Raw genomic sequence first — 17958 nt, forward strand, 5'->3', positions numbered from 1 at the left:
CCTAAAGACCGCCTCTCCCCGTACATTCCGCCTCCCACCCTCAGAAGTCTGGGCAGCATACTGAAGGGCCTGGGGCTAGGTTAGCTCCACTACACGGAGGACATTCTCCACGGCTGCCCCAGCCCTTTGGAATACGTGCCCACTGAGCTCGCTCGACTACCACCTGGCCCAATCAGGAAGGATCTGAAAACCTTCCTGTTTCAATAGGCATCCCGAAAAAATCCTGTGGGCCTCCCTCCTCTTCCGTGGCAAGAGGTTGGGCTATGGGGCTTTTCTTCGTTGTTATTTTTACTGAATGTTTGATGTATGGTATTTTATCTTTTTGTGATTGTATGTATTGTGTAACTCTGTGTAAGCCCGCCTGATGGCAGGAAGGGCGGGATATAAATAAAAATTTTATTATTATTATTATTAACTAGATAAGGACAAATAGATGGTAGTTTGTACTCAACAAGTACATCACACTAGGACTGGAACAGACACCCATTTAAGCCCGGTTGTGGTTTTGCCTTTGCTCCTCTGGCCTGAGAGGGATTCAGATTCACAAACCACTCTGATCAATTTAAGATTTAAAGAGAAATAATACAAAACAGTATATATAATTTAGATGGTATTCAGAGTTTTCTCATGAACATTAAAGGTTTAAATTCAAAGATAATATGTATAATTTATCAGTATTTAGAAAACAAAAAAGTTATTTATGTTTACAAGAAATTGAAATAAAGAAAGATGACATAATACTTTAAAATCTGAAACTGGGTCAAATGTTCTCCTGTGCAATGTAAGGGAAAAGGGGGGTAGTCACGTCCTGTATTTCAGGTAAAGAGATTTTTTAGATCCTGGGGGCACTATGTAGGTGTGAACACAATGCTCAAACGTTTTGAGTTTTATGCTCCTTTAGAAGGCAAAAAGGATTTTTTCCAGTCCCTGAAGAACGAGTTAGACAAAAACAGAGTACAAAACATTCTGATAATGGGGAGAAAGGAACATGGTAATAAACCGAGATAGAAAACTCTAAACTCTTTTGATACTGTTGAAAATCTAGATTCAGAAGAGTTTGGACATAATGTGGATGCAAATGGGAACATTTATTCAGACAACCATAAATCCACTCACACATCAACACTTTTCATAACTTAACATTGCTACCAAAGGTTAAATTGCCCAGAGATAATGCCCAGAACAGAATCTGACATAACAGATCTATCTAGAAATCCTTAAAAGTAAAAGATCCTATAACTGAAGACTAAATGACAAGATTTTGACAGATGAAAAATTTGTTAAAAATTGAAAACAGAATAAAACATATTTGCATTTACATGACAGGAAATATAAAAATGAAAAGTGTTTGGGATGCTCACACACATACATTAACAAAGAAGTCAGGAGAACCTCAGAAGAAAATAGAGATCAAAAAGAAAGGAAAAGAATTCAAGAACACCCACACTAAAAACTCTAAGATTTATTTCCTTGTAAAACTTACCAATAATCACCAACATGAAAAAATTCTTATGGGAAGGAAAAACAGGGTAAAATGTAAACCCTCAGTGATACCAGACAAAATAGAGGGTGTAATCTCCCAAATCTGGAGCTGTATTACCAAGCTGGGGTCTTAACATACTGGTAATCAGAATGTGTAAAGCAAGAACATAACAAATTACTGAAACTAGAGGGCTTTAACTTGCATACGGATACATGTGCTAGGGAAAAGTAAAGTACAAAAGAATTTGTCCAAAGAGCTTTGATAAACACTGGCAGGAGATTGAAAACAATTTACAGAGGCATCCTGGTTGGGTGTCATCGCAAGAAGCACTTCATAGCAGATGGAGCTCAACCGATGTCTGACGAGTATAAAGAGTTCTCCTGAAATGTACCATCAAAAGAACCAATAATGAAAGACCTGGAGCAATAGAAAATTAGATGCAAAGAAATATTGGCCCTTGTGCAGGCCTGCAGACCCCCAAAGGATTTCTGGCGGCCCATGGGGAAGAGCCAGGAGGAGGAGGAGGCTCCATGTTCCGGCTCCCAAAGTCGGAGGCAATGGATGAAAGAGCAGAGGAGGAGACAGCTTTTGGCAGGCCTGGTAAGGTTTTAATGGGCTGTGGCTGGGGGGGGGGGGGGGTAAGGCATCAGGCAGGCCTTGGAGAGGCCCAGGGGACCATGCCTTGAGAAAGGAGAGCCCAGGAACCCTTTCCTCCCTGCCCAGCAAGGCTTGACTCGCAAGTAGAGGCTTTCCAGGCATAAAATCATAGAACCGTAGAGTTGGAAGAGACCCAAGGGCCATACAGTCCAACCCCATTCTGCCATGCAGGAACTCTCCATCAAAGCATCCCCAACAGATGGCCCTCCAGCCTCTGCTTAAGACCTCTAAGGAAGGAGACCTATCACCCTCCAAGGAAGGATGGCATTCCACTGTCGAACAGCCCTTACTGTTAGGAGGTTCCTCCTAATGTTGCAGGTGGAATCTCTTTTCCTGCAGCTTCATCCATTGTTCCGGGTCCTGTTCTCTGGAGCAGCAGAAAACAAGCTTTCTCCCTCCTCAATATGACATCCCTTCAAATATTTAAAGACAGGGCGATCATTCACTCTTAACCTTCAGTGAGGAAGGTTTGCCCTGGGACTCTTCCCTCCCTCCTTCCTTGCTGACTCAGGCGTTGGGCAGGGGAGTGGGGGGGATCCTTTCCACACCTGCAAAAAGGCCTGACAGAGGCCAGGGAGACTGAGGTGTGTGTATGTGGGGGGAGGGAGTCTGTGTGTGTGGAAGATGTGTATGGTATGTGTATAACTTGTGTGTGTTGGTAGGGAAATATGTGGGGAGGCCCTCCTGCATGTTTTTGTTTTAGTTGGTCCTGTCCTCCATTTTTCTTAAATGAGGGAGTGTGACTTGGCCAAGGGCACCCAGTGGGTTTCATGGCAGAGCTTCGCTTCCCTGAAGCTGTGGAGACCCAGGAACCTTCAGAACAGTGATCCACAACAAACAGTTAAATTTATTGTAAGAGCAAGCAGAAGTAACTAAACACACTTTTTGGTCAGGAATAAGGAGGTACAATAGCACATGGTTTATATAACCCTGAAAGCAAACCCATCCCCATTAAACAATAAGGTAAGTTAATTGGATAACTTTTCCCCGCGCAGTGAGGAATCTCCTCCTCAATGGTGTAATGGTCCTCCAGTCCAGAATCCTTGGCACCTCTCCAAACAATTAAGTTCCACAAGCGTTATCTCCCCTCTGCAGCACTGTGACCTTGAAGCATATAAACCCTTGAGCTACAACTAGACTAAGTAAGGATAAATCTTAACAGAACTATAAACCCCAACATCCCCCACCCCATATATAACATAGCAGCAACATACATATAATAGCAGCAGATATTAAAGTATAGTGAACATGTTAACAAAAAGTCTATAGCACAGGCCACTTAATGAGTCAGTTTCCCCTCCCAACACAGAGACAGTCTCTGCTAGCAGGTCAACTCCCTGGCATCCAACCTAACAGGCAAGTACAGAGTCTAGCAGTCAGCCTACCACATTCTAGTACATTCTATAACCCATTATACAATCAATATTCATAAACCCATACACTTAATCTATAAATAATCCTTAATCCTTAACCTTCATGACAGAAACCAAATGAATAATGAATGGAGTTCTGACATTCTGGGAGAGTGTGAGTTGCCCAAGGTCACACACTGGTTTTTATAGTCAAGCCCTGGTCTCAGAGTGGTAGTCCAACCCTCAGACCACTACACCATGCAGGCTTCTATTTCATGTACTACCTATGAAATGTGTAATGGCAGACTTTTGTTGTTGTTGTTCTTGTGTCTTCAAGTCCAACTATGGTGAACCTAAGGCAAACTTACGGGGTTTTCTTGCAAGTTTCTTCAAAGTGTGTCTGTGTCATTACCATTTTGAGGCGAGAGTGTGTGACGTGCCCAGGGTCACTTGCCTGCCACAAATTGTACATACCCTGCTGGCAGTCCTTCCCCCCCCCAACTCCTTCTCATTTCCCTCATAAGCTTCCCTGGACACGCTTACGCGGCTTCCAGCATATACTGGAAGCTGCGCCAGAAAAAACCGGTGCACCCAAAAGAAGTAATGGGGCATGCAGTGCACCATGCCATGGGCACAAGCCCCATTACTTTTAACAGATCCCTTGCATAAGGGAAGAGCCGACTGTATCATCACTAATAATTAGTAATTTATAATAATAATTTAGTAATAAATAATTAGTTAATAATAATTCATTATAATTAATAATTAAAAGCTATCTGCAGCCGAAGAATTTGGCAATTTGAATTTTGGCCCTGTTTAATTCTGTTTAAGTTGTGCAGGCCTGAGATAAAGAAATCACTCAAAGATTTATCATAGATAAAAAAACAACAAGGTTTTGAAGAGGAAGAAATGAACTGGATAAATTCCAAAGGAAAAGAAAAGAGGCAAAATATAAAAATATATACCATATTATAAGAAAATAATTTAGAACAGAAGTCATTAAAGAACAAATAATAAATAATAATAAATGTTATTTCTACCCACCGCTTTTTGTAAAAACAATCAAAGCAGCTTCCAATATAAAGAATACACCAAATATACAAAATATCCCCCACCTTAAAAAAGAATTAAACAGTTTAAGGTTAATTTACATGAACAATTAAAATAAAAAAAACAATAACGGTGGGCAGAGTCTTCAGATATATGTGGGAGGGGGGTCACTACATGGCCAAGTAATTTATTCTGGGAAGGCCTGCTTGAAGAGATCCGTCTTAACAGCTTTTTGAAGCTGTCTAGATGGTGATTGACCGGCAGCCCATCCAGAGGCTGGGAGGGTTGCAGAAAAAGCCCTCGGGGGAGGTCACAGTCATCTGGGATTTATAGGCTGCAGGAAGTTCCTCAGAGGACCTGAGAGCACACGGGCAGATTGTAGGAAGCAGGCGATCCTTTAAATAAGTTGGCCTAAGCCATGTGAGTTTGATAAATGATAATGGGCAATTGACATAGGCAGAGAAACTGACATGGAAAGTTGGACCATGCTAGAAATAAGACTCTCCAATTCAACAAATCCCGAGCATAAGAGACCTGCTTATGGGAGTACAATCCTAGGGATACAAGCCAATTCCTTCTCCGGCTTGCCATCTGGTGGGAGACCTCTACTCAGCAACAGATAATAAAAGAGATATACAGGAATACCTGGTTAATCTAAATGAATATAAGAACTCCAGGACACATGAACTCCATCCAAGGTATTAAAAGAACTGGCAAAAGTAATATCGGAGCCATTGGCAATAATCTTTGAAAACTCCTGAGAACAGGAGAGATCCCAGCAGAATGGAGGAGGGCAAACGTTGTCCGCATCTTCAAAAAGGGGAAAAAAGGATCCCAACAATTATCGTCCAGTTAGATCTGACATCAGTACTAGGAAAGATTCTGAGCAGATCATTAAACAGAGAGGCTGTGAACATCTAGAAGGCAATGCCTAATCACAAAAAGTCAACATGGGTTTCAGAGAAACAAGTCATGCCAGACAAACCTAATCTCTTTCTTTGATAAAATTACCAGCTTGGTAGATGAAGGGAATGCTGTGGGTAGAGTATATCTTGATTTCAGTAAGGCCTTTGACAAAGTTCCCCATGACATTCTTGCCAAGCACAAGCTTGTAAAATGTGGGCTAGACAAAGAAACTGTTAAATGGATCTGTAATTGGTTGACCGGCCGAAGCCAAAGGGTGCTCAACAATGGCTCCTTTTCATCCTGGAGAGAAGTGACCAGTGGGGTCCCACAGGGCTCTGTCCTGGGCCCAGTGCTATTCAACATCTTTATCAAGACTTGGAGGACAGAATTGGGGGCATACTCATCAAATTTCAGAGGACACCAAATTAGGAATAGCTAATACCCCAGAGGATAGGATCAAAATTCAAAATGACCTTAATAGATTAGAGAGCTGGGCCAAAGTAACAAAATGAACTTCAACATGGAAAAGTTACTGCACTTAGGGCAGAAAAACGAAATGCACAGATATAAGATGGGCAACACCTGGCGGAACAAAACTATATGTGAAAGGAACGGGAGTCCAAGTAGACCACAAGTTGAACATTAGTCGTCAGTGCGATGCGGCAGCTAGAAAGGCCAAGGCAATTTTAGGCTGTATCAATAGAAGTATAGTCCTAGGTTCAAGGGAAGTAATAGTGCCACTCTATTCTGCCTTAGTGAAGCGCCATCTGGAATATTGTGCCCAGTTTTGGGCACCACAGTTTAAAAAAGCTGTTGAATACTGAAGCGTGTCCAGAGGGTGACTAAAATGGTAAGGGCCTAGAAACCATGCGCTATGAGGAGGGACTTAGGGAGCTGGAGATGTTTAGTCTGGGAAAAAGAGATTAAGAGGTGATATGACAGCCCTGTTTAAATATTTGAAGGGATGTCATATTGAGGAGGGAGCAAGCTTGTTTCCTGTTGCTCCAGAGACTAGGACCCGGAACAATGGATGCAAGCTGCAGAAAAGAGATTCCACCGAACATTAGGAGGAACTTCCTGACAGTAAGGGCTGTTCGACAGTGGAATGCACTCCCTCGGAGGGTGATAGAGTCTCCTCCTTGGAGGTCTTTAAACAGAGGCTGGATGGCCATCTGTCGAGATGCTTTGATTTGGATTTCCTGCATGGCAGGGGGTTAACTGATGGCCCTAGTGGTCTCTTCCAACTCTACGATTCTGATTCTATGATTTAACATGGAGAGCAGTGGACATCATGTGTCAATTGGGGACAGAAGGGGGAAGAAATGGTCACAGCCAAATGAATTCAAGAGTACCTCACTAATAAAAAAAAAGGTTCCCCTTAAATGATTGAGTTTTCATAGACTGGATAGCCTGCCAAGAAAATGATAATAATAATAAAAAAAAATCTTTTATTTATATTTCCCGCCTCTCCCCATGGATCAGGCGGAGCACACAGCTAAAATCAGCATTACAAGGCATAAATTTCACAAATCACAATTTCATCAACAATATTGATACCGATAAATTATAAAACAGTATAAAAATTATTATTACAATCTATGTGCACTTCATCCTAGGAGGTAAACATTTTCAGGGTTCAATCATAATAGATCAGGTGGGTATGACTGCCGGAAGAGATCCATCTTAAGTGCTTTCTTAAAGGCTTCAGAGTGTAATGAGACGGATCTCTTCCGGTAGGCCATTCCAGAGTCTTAGGACAGCAGTGGTAAATGCTTTATCAAAGTTGATCTTAGTCAATTTGGATATTCCAATAGTTTCTTTCAGAAGTCCTGAGAGTGTGGGGCGGATTGGTGTAGGGAAAGGCATTCAAGATATGCTCCAAATAATCCAAAGTTTTATTTGAATGAGCATAAAGTGCAAGAAATTTTAAATCAAATATTTAACGAAAAATTACATCAAAGAGGTAAGGACAGATTTATAAAACAGAATCTGCATGTACTGTCTCTCCAAACAAAAAGAATTTAACATGTTCATTTTATCTCCACTGTGCACACTGTGCTGCGTCAAAAGGGTTCAATCCTGAACAAAATATTTCCCATTCCTCTTGCATCTGCATGGTTTCTGTGCTAGTTGGATTCTCTGATGAGCAACAAGGTCTCCCTTGTCCATTAGTTTCCCACACTTCTCACATGTGTATGGTTTCTCTCCTGTGTGGACTTTCTGGTGCATTGCTAACAATGAATTCCAACAAAACGTTTGCCACACTGCTGTCATTTGTATAGCTTTTCTCCTTGTGGACTCTCTTATGAAAGTCAAAAAGACTGACTTGCAAGCTAAAAAGTTCCCAAACTGTTGCCATTAGTATGGTTTCTATCTTCTTTTAACTCTGATAGTTTCTCTCCTGTGTGGACTCTCAAGTAACTTTCAAGGTGTGATGTCTGAGCAAAATACAAGGGCTGACTTGTGTGCAAAATATTTGCCACACTATTGACATTTGTAAGGTTTCTCTCCTGAGTGAACTCTTCTATGAATCACTAGGAATGAATTCCGACAAAAACATTTCCCACACTGCTGGCATTTGTATGGTTTCTCTCCTGTGTGGACAGTCTGATGCCTTGACAGGTTTGATTTGACAGAAAAGCATTTCTCACACAGTTGGCATTTATATGGTTTTTCTCCTGTGTGGACTCTCAAGTGACTTTCAAGGTGTGACTTTTGAGCAAAACATTTCCCACACTGCTGGCATCCGTGTGGTTTTTCTCCTGTGTGGATTTTCTGATGAGTCACAAAAGCAGACTTGTCAGAAAAACATATCCCACACAGCTCACATTTGTAGGACTTCTTTCCTGTGTGGACTCTCTGATGAGACATGAGGAATGATTTTCGACCAAAACATTTCCCACACTTCAGGCATTCATATGGTTTCTCTCCTGTGTGGACACAGTGATGCCTCAAAAGGGCTGACTTGCAAGCAAAACTTTCCCCACACTGCTGGCATTTGTATGGTTTCCGTTCTGCGTGAGCTCCAAGGGCTGACTTGTGAGCAAAACATTTGCCACACTCCTGGCATATGTATGGTTTCTCTCCAGTGTGGACTCTGTGATGTGTGAAAAGGACTGATTTCTGAGCAAAACATTTTCCACACTGCTGGCATTTATATGGTTTCTCTCCTGTGTGGACATACTGATGCTTCAAAAGAGCTGAATTCTGAGCAAAACATTTTCCACATTGCTGGCATTTGTATGGTTTCTCTCCTGTGTGGACTCTCTTATGGATCACTAACAATGAATTCCGACCAAAACATTTGCCACACTCGAGACATTTGTATGGTTTCTCTCCAGTGTGGATTCTCTGATGAGTCACAAGGGGAGACTTGTCAGAAAAAAATTTTCCACATTGCTCGCATTTGTATGGATTCTCTCCTGTGTGGACTCTTTGATGAGTTACTAGGAATGAATTCCGAGCAAAACATTTGCCACACTGCTGGCATTTGTATGGCTTCTCTCCTGTATGGATTCTCTGATGGATCACTAGGAATGAATTCCGACCAAAACATTTCCCACACTGCTGGCATTTGTATGGTTTCTCTGCAGTGTGGGTTCTCTGGTGACTCGAAAGGGCAGACTTGTCAGAAAATTTTTTTCCACACTGCTGGCAATTGTATGGTTTCTCTCCTGTGTGGACTCTCTGATGTTTCAAAAGATCTGACCTATAAGCAAAACATTTTGCACACTGCTGGCATCTGTAAGGTTTCTCTCCTGTATGGACTCTCTGATGCTTTGAAAGGTCTGATCTGTAAGCAAAACATTTTCCACACTGCAGGCATTTGTTTGGTTTCTCTCCTGTATGGACTCTCTGGTGAATCACAAGGCCTGATATATGAGCAAAACCTTTTCTACACAACTGGCATTTGTATGGTTTCTCTTCTGTCTTGATTATCTCATGCATCACAATGTCTCCTATAAATAAGAACAAAGACAGAGAAGACTGAGGTCATTATCACAGCAACCTCATGTCTCATGGTAATACTGTTATGAAAGGAAACAGGATTATACCACTTTGAAAATATTCCTTAACCTCTCTTCTTTTGCAGAACTGCACTTCTTTAAACCTCCCCCAGGTGTGATAAGCCCTCCCTTCAATTTTGGCATTACAGTAGTCAGTGCCATGACAGGCCTAATTTTCCTCCTCTCCCTATCCCAGGGTAAGGGGTGGATCACCCACACTGAATGTCACTATCCCCCCAACATGAATAATGCAGACTCCTTTCCTGCCAGCAGTTCCAGCTCATACTTCCTTTTCCCTGCTCCTCACCATGACCCCCCCAGCTTCATTCAAAAGAATCTCCCGTCACATCCATCTCTCCTCCCCACAATCACCTATCTTGTCCTAACAGTCACCCACTCACTCCAGATCCAAGATTTCTTCACAATCCCCCCAGCTTCATTCTCAACACCCTCCCATCTCATCCACCTCTCCACCCCACTTTTTCTCCCCCTTCCTTCTCTTCCCATTATCCCTGCCATGACTATAACCATAACTCACATAACTCTTTCCTACAGTATCCCAGGACTGGCAGTTTTGGGGGGGGGGTTGAATTCTGTTGGGAGAGCTCTAATGCCTCATTAAACTACAAATTCCAAAATTTCACAAGATGTTGCCATAACAATGAAAGTGGAATCATAGTGCTATGACAATGCAGTATGAAGGGCCTCTTGGTGTCTGTAAGAAGGGCAGTGGGTTCAAGTTCCTTACCAAGGGAGAACATATTCTCATAGTTTTCCATCATCACTTCCTCGTACAAATTTTTTTGTTTCCAATCTAACAGTTGCCATTCCTCTTGTGTGAAGTACACAGCAACATCTCCAAAGGTCACCTGCAACAGAAAGTAGCCCTTATCTAGACAGTGACTTATCCAAAGTGGAGGAAAACACATGGTGCATCCCAAATATTACTTGATTAAGAGCAGGACATGTTTGAATACTCTCCTATCTCCTTTCCTTAACCCCCTGCATCTTGAAGAAAGGACATAACGAGAAAGACTAGGCTACAATCTGGGACCCTGATTATCTACACTGCCTCTGTGAAGGGAGACATTGTTTAGCACATGGAAATTCTTTCCCATAGGTCTTCCCAATCTGCCTTGCTAACTGGCATACGTCTATGGCAGCCTCACCCAATCAGCAGATTTTTTTGAATTTCCAGGCTGTATGATAAAGTTCTTTTAGCACATTACACAGAGAACACCATAAGAGCTTCTTCCCATCCTTGACAATAACAGTAGCCCAATCCCTGGCCTTGACAGCTTGGGAGGAGAAGCAAGGACAAGAGGGAAGAAAACACTGAGCAACTGAAGGACAAAAGACAATATCTGACCACCCACTACATCCCAGACTGGTAAACTCCAAATAACTCCGTCACAAAAAAGGAGGGGTGAATATTAACCTGTTCCAAGGTAATCTTTCCTGCAGTTTCTTCCATGGAGAAGAAATTCAGTGTAGGTTTTCCTTTCTCTCTTCCTTTGGAGACCATTTTGGACCTATGCACACCTGCAGTAAGTAAAATGAAGATGTTTTACATGTACACATGTTTATACAGCCTTCCATGGACCACCAAGAAGACAATTCAGTGGTTCTGAGAGCAAATGAAGCCTGAACTTATACTGGAGGTAAATTGAGGCTATCAGACTTTGGGCACAGAATGAGATGACATGAGTCACTGGAAAAGATGATGATGAACAGAAAGAGCACACTGCAGGTGGATTGACTTAAGGAAGGCAAAATGCTGAGCTTTCAAGTCTTGGTTGAACCTATTCAAAATATGGTGGCTTGGACATCTCTCTTTCATAGGATTGCCATAAGTTGAAACCAAGTGATCTTCTGTTGGGTTCCATCTTTATTTATCAGGGAAACAAAGTCTTCTCTTGCGCTGTATCCTCACTGCAAAAACAATCAGGTTTGACATCACTTTAACCGCCATGGCTTTGAGGGAATGTCATATTGAGGAGGGAGCTAACTTGTTTTCTGCTGCTCCAGAGACTAGGACCCAGAGCAATGGATGCAAGCTACAGCAAAAGAGATTCCACCTTAACATTAGGAGGGACAGTAAGGGCTGTTCAACAGTGGAACAAACTCCCTCGGAGTGGAGTCTCCTTCCTTGGAGGTCTTTAAACAGAGGCAGGATGGCCATCTGTCAGGGATGCTTTGATTGAGATTTTCTGCATGGCAAGGGGTTGGACTGGATGGCGGTCTCTTCCAGCTCTATGATTCTATGATTCTATTCCAGGTGGGGCCTGACCAAAGCAGAATACAGTAGCATTATTACTTCCCTTGATGCAGCCTAAAATTGCATTAGCCTTTTTAGCTGCCTCATCCACTGTTGACTCATGTTCAACTTGTGGTCTACTTGGACTCCTTACTTGGACTCTTAGGTATATGTAAATACATTTAGGCTATATTTATGATATTGTAATTTGAAGGCATGCTTTTTTCTTAGTTTTTATGTCACAACTATTACCATTACATTCAGAGAAATATGGGCATTATGATGTATGAGTAGCATTAGAACAAAAAAAATTACTAAGGATTCTGTATGGTTTGGTAAGGGGGGAAGTCAGTGCGGGGGTGACACCATGAGTGACAGCACTGGGTGACACCAACCCTAGTGACACCACTGTCCTAAAGTGATATACAGCTAAATGCTAAAGTTAGAATCATCCAAGCCATTGTATTCCTCATTACCATGTATGGATTGAGAGCTGAAAGAAAATTATTTCATTTGAAATGTGGTGCTGGAGATGATTGCTGAGTATACTGTGGATGATCAAAAAGACAAATAATTGTGTCCTAGAACGAATCAAGTCTGCAGTCTCCCTGGAAGCCAAGATGTTGTTGTCATACTTTGGCCACGAAACTGAGGTTATCATACTCGGACCACATTATGAGAAGGCATGATTCATTAGAAAAGACAATGGTGCTGGGGAAGGTACAGGGCAATAGAAAGAGAGGAAGTTTGCATACCAGAAGGACAGACTCAATCAAGGAGACCATAAGTCTAAGCTTGCAGGACTTGAGCAGACAGGTAAAGGATCGGGAGACATGGAGATGTCTCATTCACAGGGTCACCATGAGTTGAGGTTGACTCAAGGGCAGCTAACAACAGAAATAACAAGATGTATAATTATATAATCAATAATAATCTCCAGTGCTGTAACCCAACCTGATAATTTAATATCATGTAAACCAATTGTATCTTTTATGTAACCTTTCTATTTCATATGGTTTTAAGTGTCATGTGTTGTCAGGTCTACTCACTGTAAATTGATTGGTTGACTGAATAAGAGCAACATATTAAGCCAAGTGCAGCAGGGCTAGTGCCACATGAGGTTTTGGTAGAAACAGGAGAAATGACTCTGGATATTCTTGTAAGATAAAAGAAACAATCAGGAATTCCATTTTAAGACTGGAGAAGCATTAGGCAAAAGCAGTTGACTTAAACCTGGTTACAAGAGCCCCTAAAGGCTGGCTCTCAACACTTTATACAAGCGTTGATGCCTCTTTGTTTCCCACAGATTGAGTGTACAGTATCTATCTGAAATGTGGTCTTTCTCTTTTCTACTGCCTTTTACCTTACCAAGCATTATTGTCTCTTCCAGTGAGCCATGCCTTCTTATGGTATAGATAAAGTATGACAGTCTCAGATTAGTCATCTTGGCTTCTATGAAGAGTTCAGGCTTGACTTGTTCCAGTAACCATTTAAAAATTGGTAACCATTTTTACAAGTGAATGGGCACATGGTGAAACCACTTCTCAGAAAGGAGCTGCAAGAAAAGAATTTTTTTTGGGGGGGGGATATAATTTCCATTCTAAACACATTTGGGCATTCCTAGCCAATATGCAGGCATTCCAAGTCCCACCATCCCAAAAGCCAAGAGGAAAGAAACATTTCCTGCCAAGCCACAGGAGAACGGTACATGCCTTCCAACCCAAGGGGCACCTTAAGCTGAAACAAGGAAATCTTGTACCTTAAATTGAACAGGAAATCCTGACTACTTCCTGGAATTGTGGTTGATCATAAGTTGAACAAGAGCCAGCAGTGTGATGCTGCAGCAAAGAAGACAAATCGTGTTTCATCTATATTAATGGAACCTTGGTTTCCAAAAGCATAGTCCCAATATATTCTGTTGTAGTCAGGTCACATCTGGGTGTTCAGTACTGGACACCTTATTTTTAAAGAAGGATACAGTACAGACAAGTTGCAGCCATGTCAGAGAAGGTTCTCCAACGTATGCAGAACAAAACATTTGGGGGAAGGATGAGCTAGATGGGCACGTTCATCCTGGTGAAGAGAAGACCGGCTGGTTGCAAGCCTAGGTTAAAAACCATAACAAAGGCTTTACTGGTTATGACTGTAGCAAAAGAAAGGACAAGGAAATGGTAGGACCACAGTGTGGAGAAGATAGAAACATGCAAACAGGGGATAAAGAAAAGGCAGAACTACTAAATACTTTCTTTGGCTTGGGTCCAAAACATAATGCAGATATAATCCAGTTTGAGACCACTTTAACTGCCTTGGCTCAATGTTAGTGAATTCTGGGAACTGTAGTTTTGTCTGTCAGAGAGCTTTGGTGCTACAATAAACTACAGTTCCCAGGATTCCCTAGCACTGAGCCAGGGCAGTTAAAGCAGTCTCAAACTGGATTATTTCAGCAGTGTGTTCTGGACCTTAGTCTTCTCCCAAAAGGGGAAAAAACAGTGCTCAGTCTGGGGAAGATGGAGCAGATGATGCCGGAGGGATAATGCAGCACAGAACCCATAAAGAGATTTTACATGGATATCTGGATACCTTAAAGGAATTCATGGCTCCAGGGCCATATGGACTACATCCGTTCTTTTGCTGTTCCTATATTAATAGTAACAGTCAAGCTCCCTTTGCAGGGAGTGTCTGGGAGGGGAGCCCCAGGGTCCTCTTTCCTCCTCCCTCCCTCCCTCCCTCACCCCTGAAGGCAAAGAGGAGCCCCCTTGGTTTCATTAACCCTGACAAGTACACACACTCACACCCAGGAGGCCATCTCTGAAGGGAAAGGAGCCTCTTTTCTGCTCCAGGAATCCCTTTCCCCTCCTCCTCCTCCTCCTCTTCCCACACTTTGGGTGCATCTACAGTACTGTCTGACGCTGCTTTAAGTAGTAGCTGCAGTAGCCCCATCCTAAGGGGTCTTGGGATTTGTAGCTTTCCCGGGTCTTTCTGCTCCTCTGCCCAGAACTAGGAGGGAGCAGCTGTGGCAGTTCGGGGACGGTCTCAAAGTGCCTTTATGCCTCCAGTGTAGACAGCTGGGCCTCCCCTGCCCTGTCCTGCCCGCCTTGGAGGGAGGGAGGGAGGAGGAAGGGGGCCTGGGGAGGGGAGCAAGGGGTCTCCCTTCGTCCTCAAGGGGAGCAGGAGCCACCTTAAAGGAGGGCACCCTCCTCCTCTGCCTCCAAGGGCCCCAGGGAGCAGAAGGGCTCAGGTTGCGAGAGAGGCTCTCCTCCTCCTCCTCCTGGTCCCCCACAAAGCCCCATTGGGGTGCCCCAGCCCCAGTTACCTCCTCGTTTGCCTGGCTCAGATTCCGAGAGAGAGAGAGAGGAGGCCTCGGATTCCTAGAGAGTCAGTCCTCCAAAGGGAGAGAGAGGGCAGAGGGCTGGGACTCCTAGAGAGGCTGCAAAAGAGGGGGAGAGGCAGGGAGGGACCTAGCCAGGATTTCGGGGAGGGGGGGCAGACTGAGTGCCACCATTTTGAGAGGCTAAGAGCCCCCCCCCCAAGGCACAGAAAGAGGGTCGAGCCTTTACCTCAGGATGACACCACTTTACCTTCCATTATGGCTGCATGCTAAGAATCTTGGATTTGTAGTTCTGAGGAGCTTTTAGCCATCTGTCAGGTGCCGCAACAAACTACAAATCCCAGCATTCCACGGCATGGAGCCAAGGGCAGTTAATGTGGCGACAAACTGCATTATTTTTTCATTGCAGATGCAAACTGAGTCTTTCTCTGAAGATCTTTACATCAGATAAATTCAGGTCGATAAAGCAAAGTGCAGCTGCTCAAGCAGTGAGTGGCAGCCACTCTGTTCATGCTCAGAGACGCTCAGAGGAGGCACAAGAAGGCAAGGCCTAAGGATGGTCTTTATCAGACAGAGGTTTTTGCACCCAGCAGAACCAGGGTGACTCCCGGCTCCGCATCATAACATGAATATTTTATCACACCTGGTTGCCCTTCCAAATCGAGGGGGAATCGAATCCAAGGCAAGTCAAGCAAAGCGGAGTGAGTGCAAATTGTATTTCCACACTGGTGGGATTCAACTATTCGAATCGGCACCTTTGCGCATGCTCAGTGGGCGTCTGAACGCATCGTGACCTTGTATGTTTCTGGGGTGAAAAGGCACAAGTTCTTGTTCCCTGTTTCGCATAATTGTGTGATTGCATGAATATTTGCCTCGTGAATATTTCTGTGTCTTCTTCATCCCCCTTTTTTATTTTCCCTTCCATTTCAGCAATTTTAACACACACATATATACATAGATTGATAGATAGACATACATATCTATATATTCACATTCACGCACATACACACATGTAATTTTTGTATTGTTTTGCAATTTTACTGTACACCGCTATGATCATTGCGGAATAGCGGTCTATAAATAAAAATTATTATTATTATTATTATTATTATTATTATTATATATTCCCAAAAATGAGTTGCTGTGAAAGTGAAAGGACCACCAAAAGGAAATGCTGCATCATGGGAAATTTGCAACCGGGGGTTTGCAGTGGTGTACCGGAGCAGAAGCAAAGTTGCATTCCACACCAGACCAATTTGGAGTGAAATCGAAGTGAGCTTGAAAGTGAATTCTGTGAATTCACTTTTTTCCAAATTCATCAAAATGAGGAGGCACTTTGGAATCACTGCAGAAACGCCACAGAAGGAGCCCCCATAGAAAAGAATCATGTGTGATAACACATCATGTTATCGCGTGGATTCGCATCATTGGACCCGCCGTCATGTCGGATCTGAGCTGCAAAAAGCTGCAAAAACCTCCTTGTGATAAGGCTCAATGAGGACAAAAAAGGAGCTACCTGAGGATGAGCATTTGGAGATAGGAGGGTGTTTGATACCCAGGCTTTGTAATCTGTACTCATTGCACACACAAAGCACAACACACACAACACACAAAGGTGTTTTAAGGCAGCTCACAGTGTCATCCTCCTGGCCCATATAGATCTCTTTGCCTTTAATGGTGCATTTATGGATAATTTATAAGCCACCAGTGACAGATTTAAAGCTCTTTCGGTTCAGCTCAAAAGAAGCTGTAGGAAAATAATAATAATAATAAACACAGGGTTTTGCCAGTGAAAAAGAGTCTCTCTCACTGCCTTCCACCCACTCTCCATCTCCAAATGCCACACCAGAGCTTGGAACAATTATGGGGCTTGGGGAGCTACAACTCCCAGAATCCCCCTGCCAGAGCTGGCTGGGGGTTTCTGGGAACTCCCCAGCTCTGCACTGCATTCCAGCTTCTCAGCTGAGCTAAGAACCCAGGCTGCATCCACACAACATTTCATTCCCATAGTGCTGGAATATGTTTGTTCTGGAACATGGCCACATAGCCCGAAAAACCCAGAAAAAACTATGGATGCCAGCCATGAAAGCCTTCAACTTTACATTTCATTCCCACTTCCAAGAGGGATTTTAAATTCCAAGACATACACACACAGACACAATTTTTAATTCCAAGACACATTAGAATAATATGTTCCTTTCTTTTTATTAAAAAAAAACAAACAAACCCCTTTATGAGAATCCTATTTTGGAGAAAGGCAGGATATAAAATCAATTAATAAAAAATTATAGTGCAATAGGCCATCAGTGCATGGCTTGCATTATAAGACTTTTTAACTTTATAACTTTAAAACACTTAAAATCACAGTAGGATCAGAGTGCTATAATTATGTCATGGGGGTGTCCCTCTACAAAGAAAGACATTACTTTAGATTAATGCTATGAGTCCGTATATTGGGAGAAAGGCGGGATATAAGAAAATAATAATAATAATAATAATAATAATAATAATAATAATAATAATAATATCTGGAGATTGTAGTTTCGTGAGACATTTAGCATTCTTTGTCAGAGAGCTCTGGTGCCACAAAATACTACAAATCCCAGGATTTTCCATAGCATTAAAATGGTGTCGAACTGGATTATTTCTACAGCATGCAGCCTTATTAGACTGCAGTTCCCAGCAGTCTGTGGTGCTGCTGGATGAGGGACCTGGAGTCTAGCATGCTGCTCCAGAGACTAGAACGTGGAACAAGGATGCAAACTGCAGGAAAAGAGATCCCACCTCAACATTAGTAGGAACTTCCTTACAGTAAGGGCTGTTTGACAGTGGAACAAACTCCCTTGGAGTGTCGTGGAGTCTCCTTCCTTAGAGGTCTTCAAACAGAGGCTGGATGGCCATCTGTTGAGGATGGTTTG

General features: G+C 42.8%; 1 pseudogene; it reads right to left on the bottom strand.

Moving 5' to 3' along the window:
* Positions 1 to 7333: 7333 nt before the first annotated feature.
* Positions 7334 to 17958, bottom strand: part of LOC121923058 — a 51680-nt pseudogene continuing 41055 nt past the window's right edge.

This window comes from Sceloporus undulatus, chromosome 2 (genome assembly GCF_019175285.1).
Source record: "Sceloporus undulatus isolate JIND9_A2432 ecotype Alabama chromosome 2, SceUnd_v1.1, whole genome shotgun sequence".
Taxonomy (NCBI): domain Eukaryota; kingdom Metazoa; phylum Chordata; class Lepidosauria; order Squamata; family Phrynosomatidae; genus Sceloporus; species Sceloporus undulatus.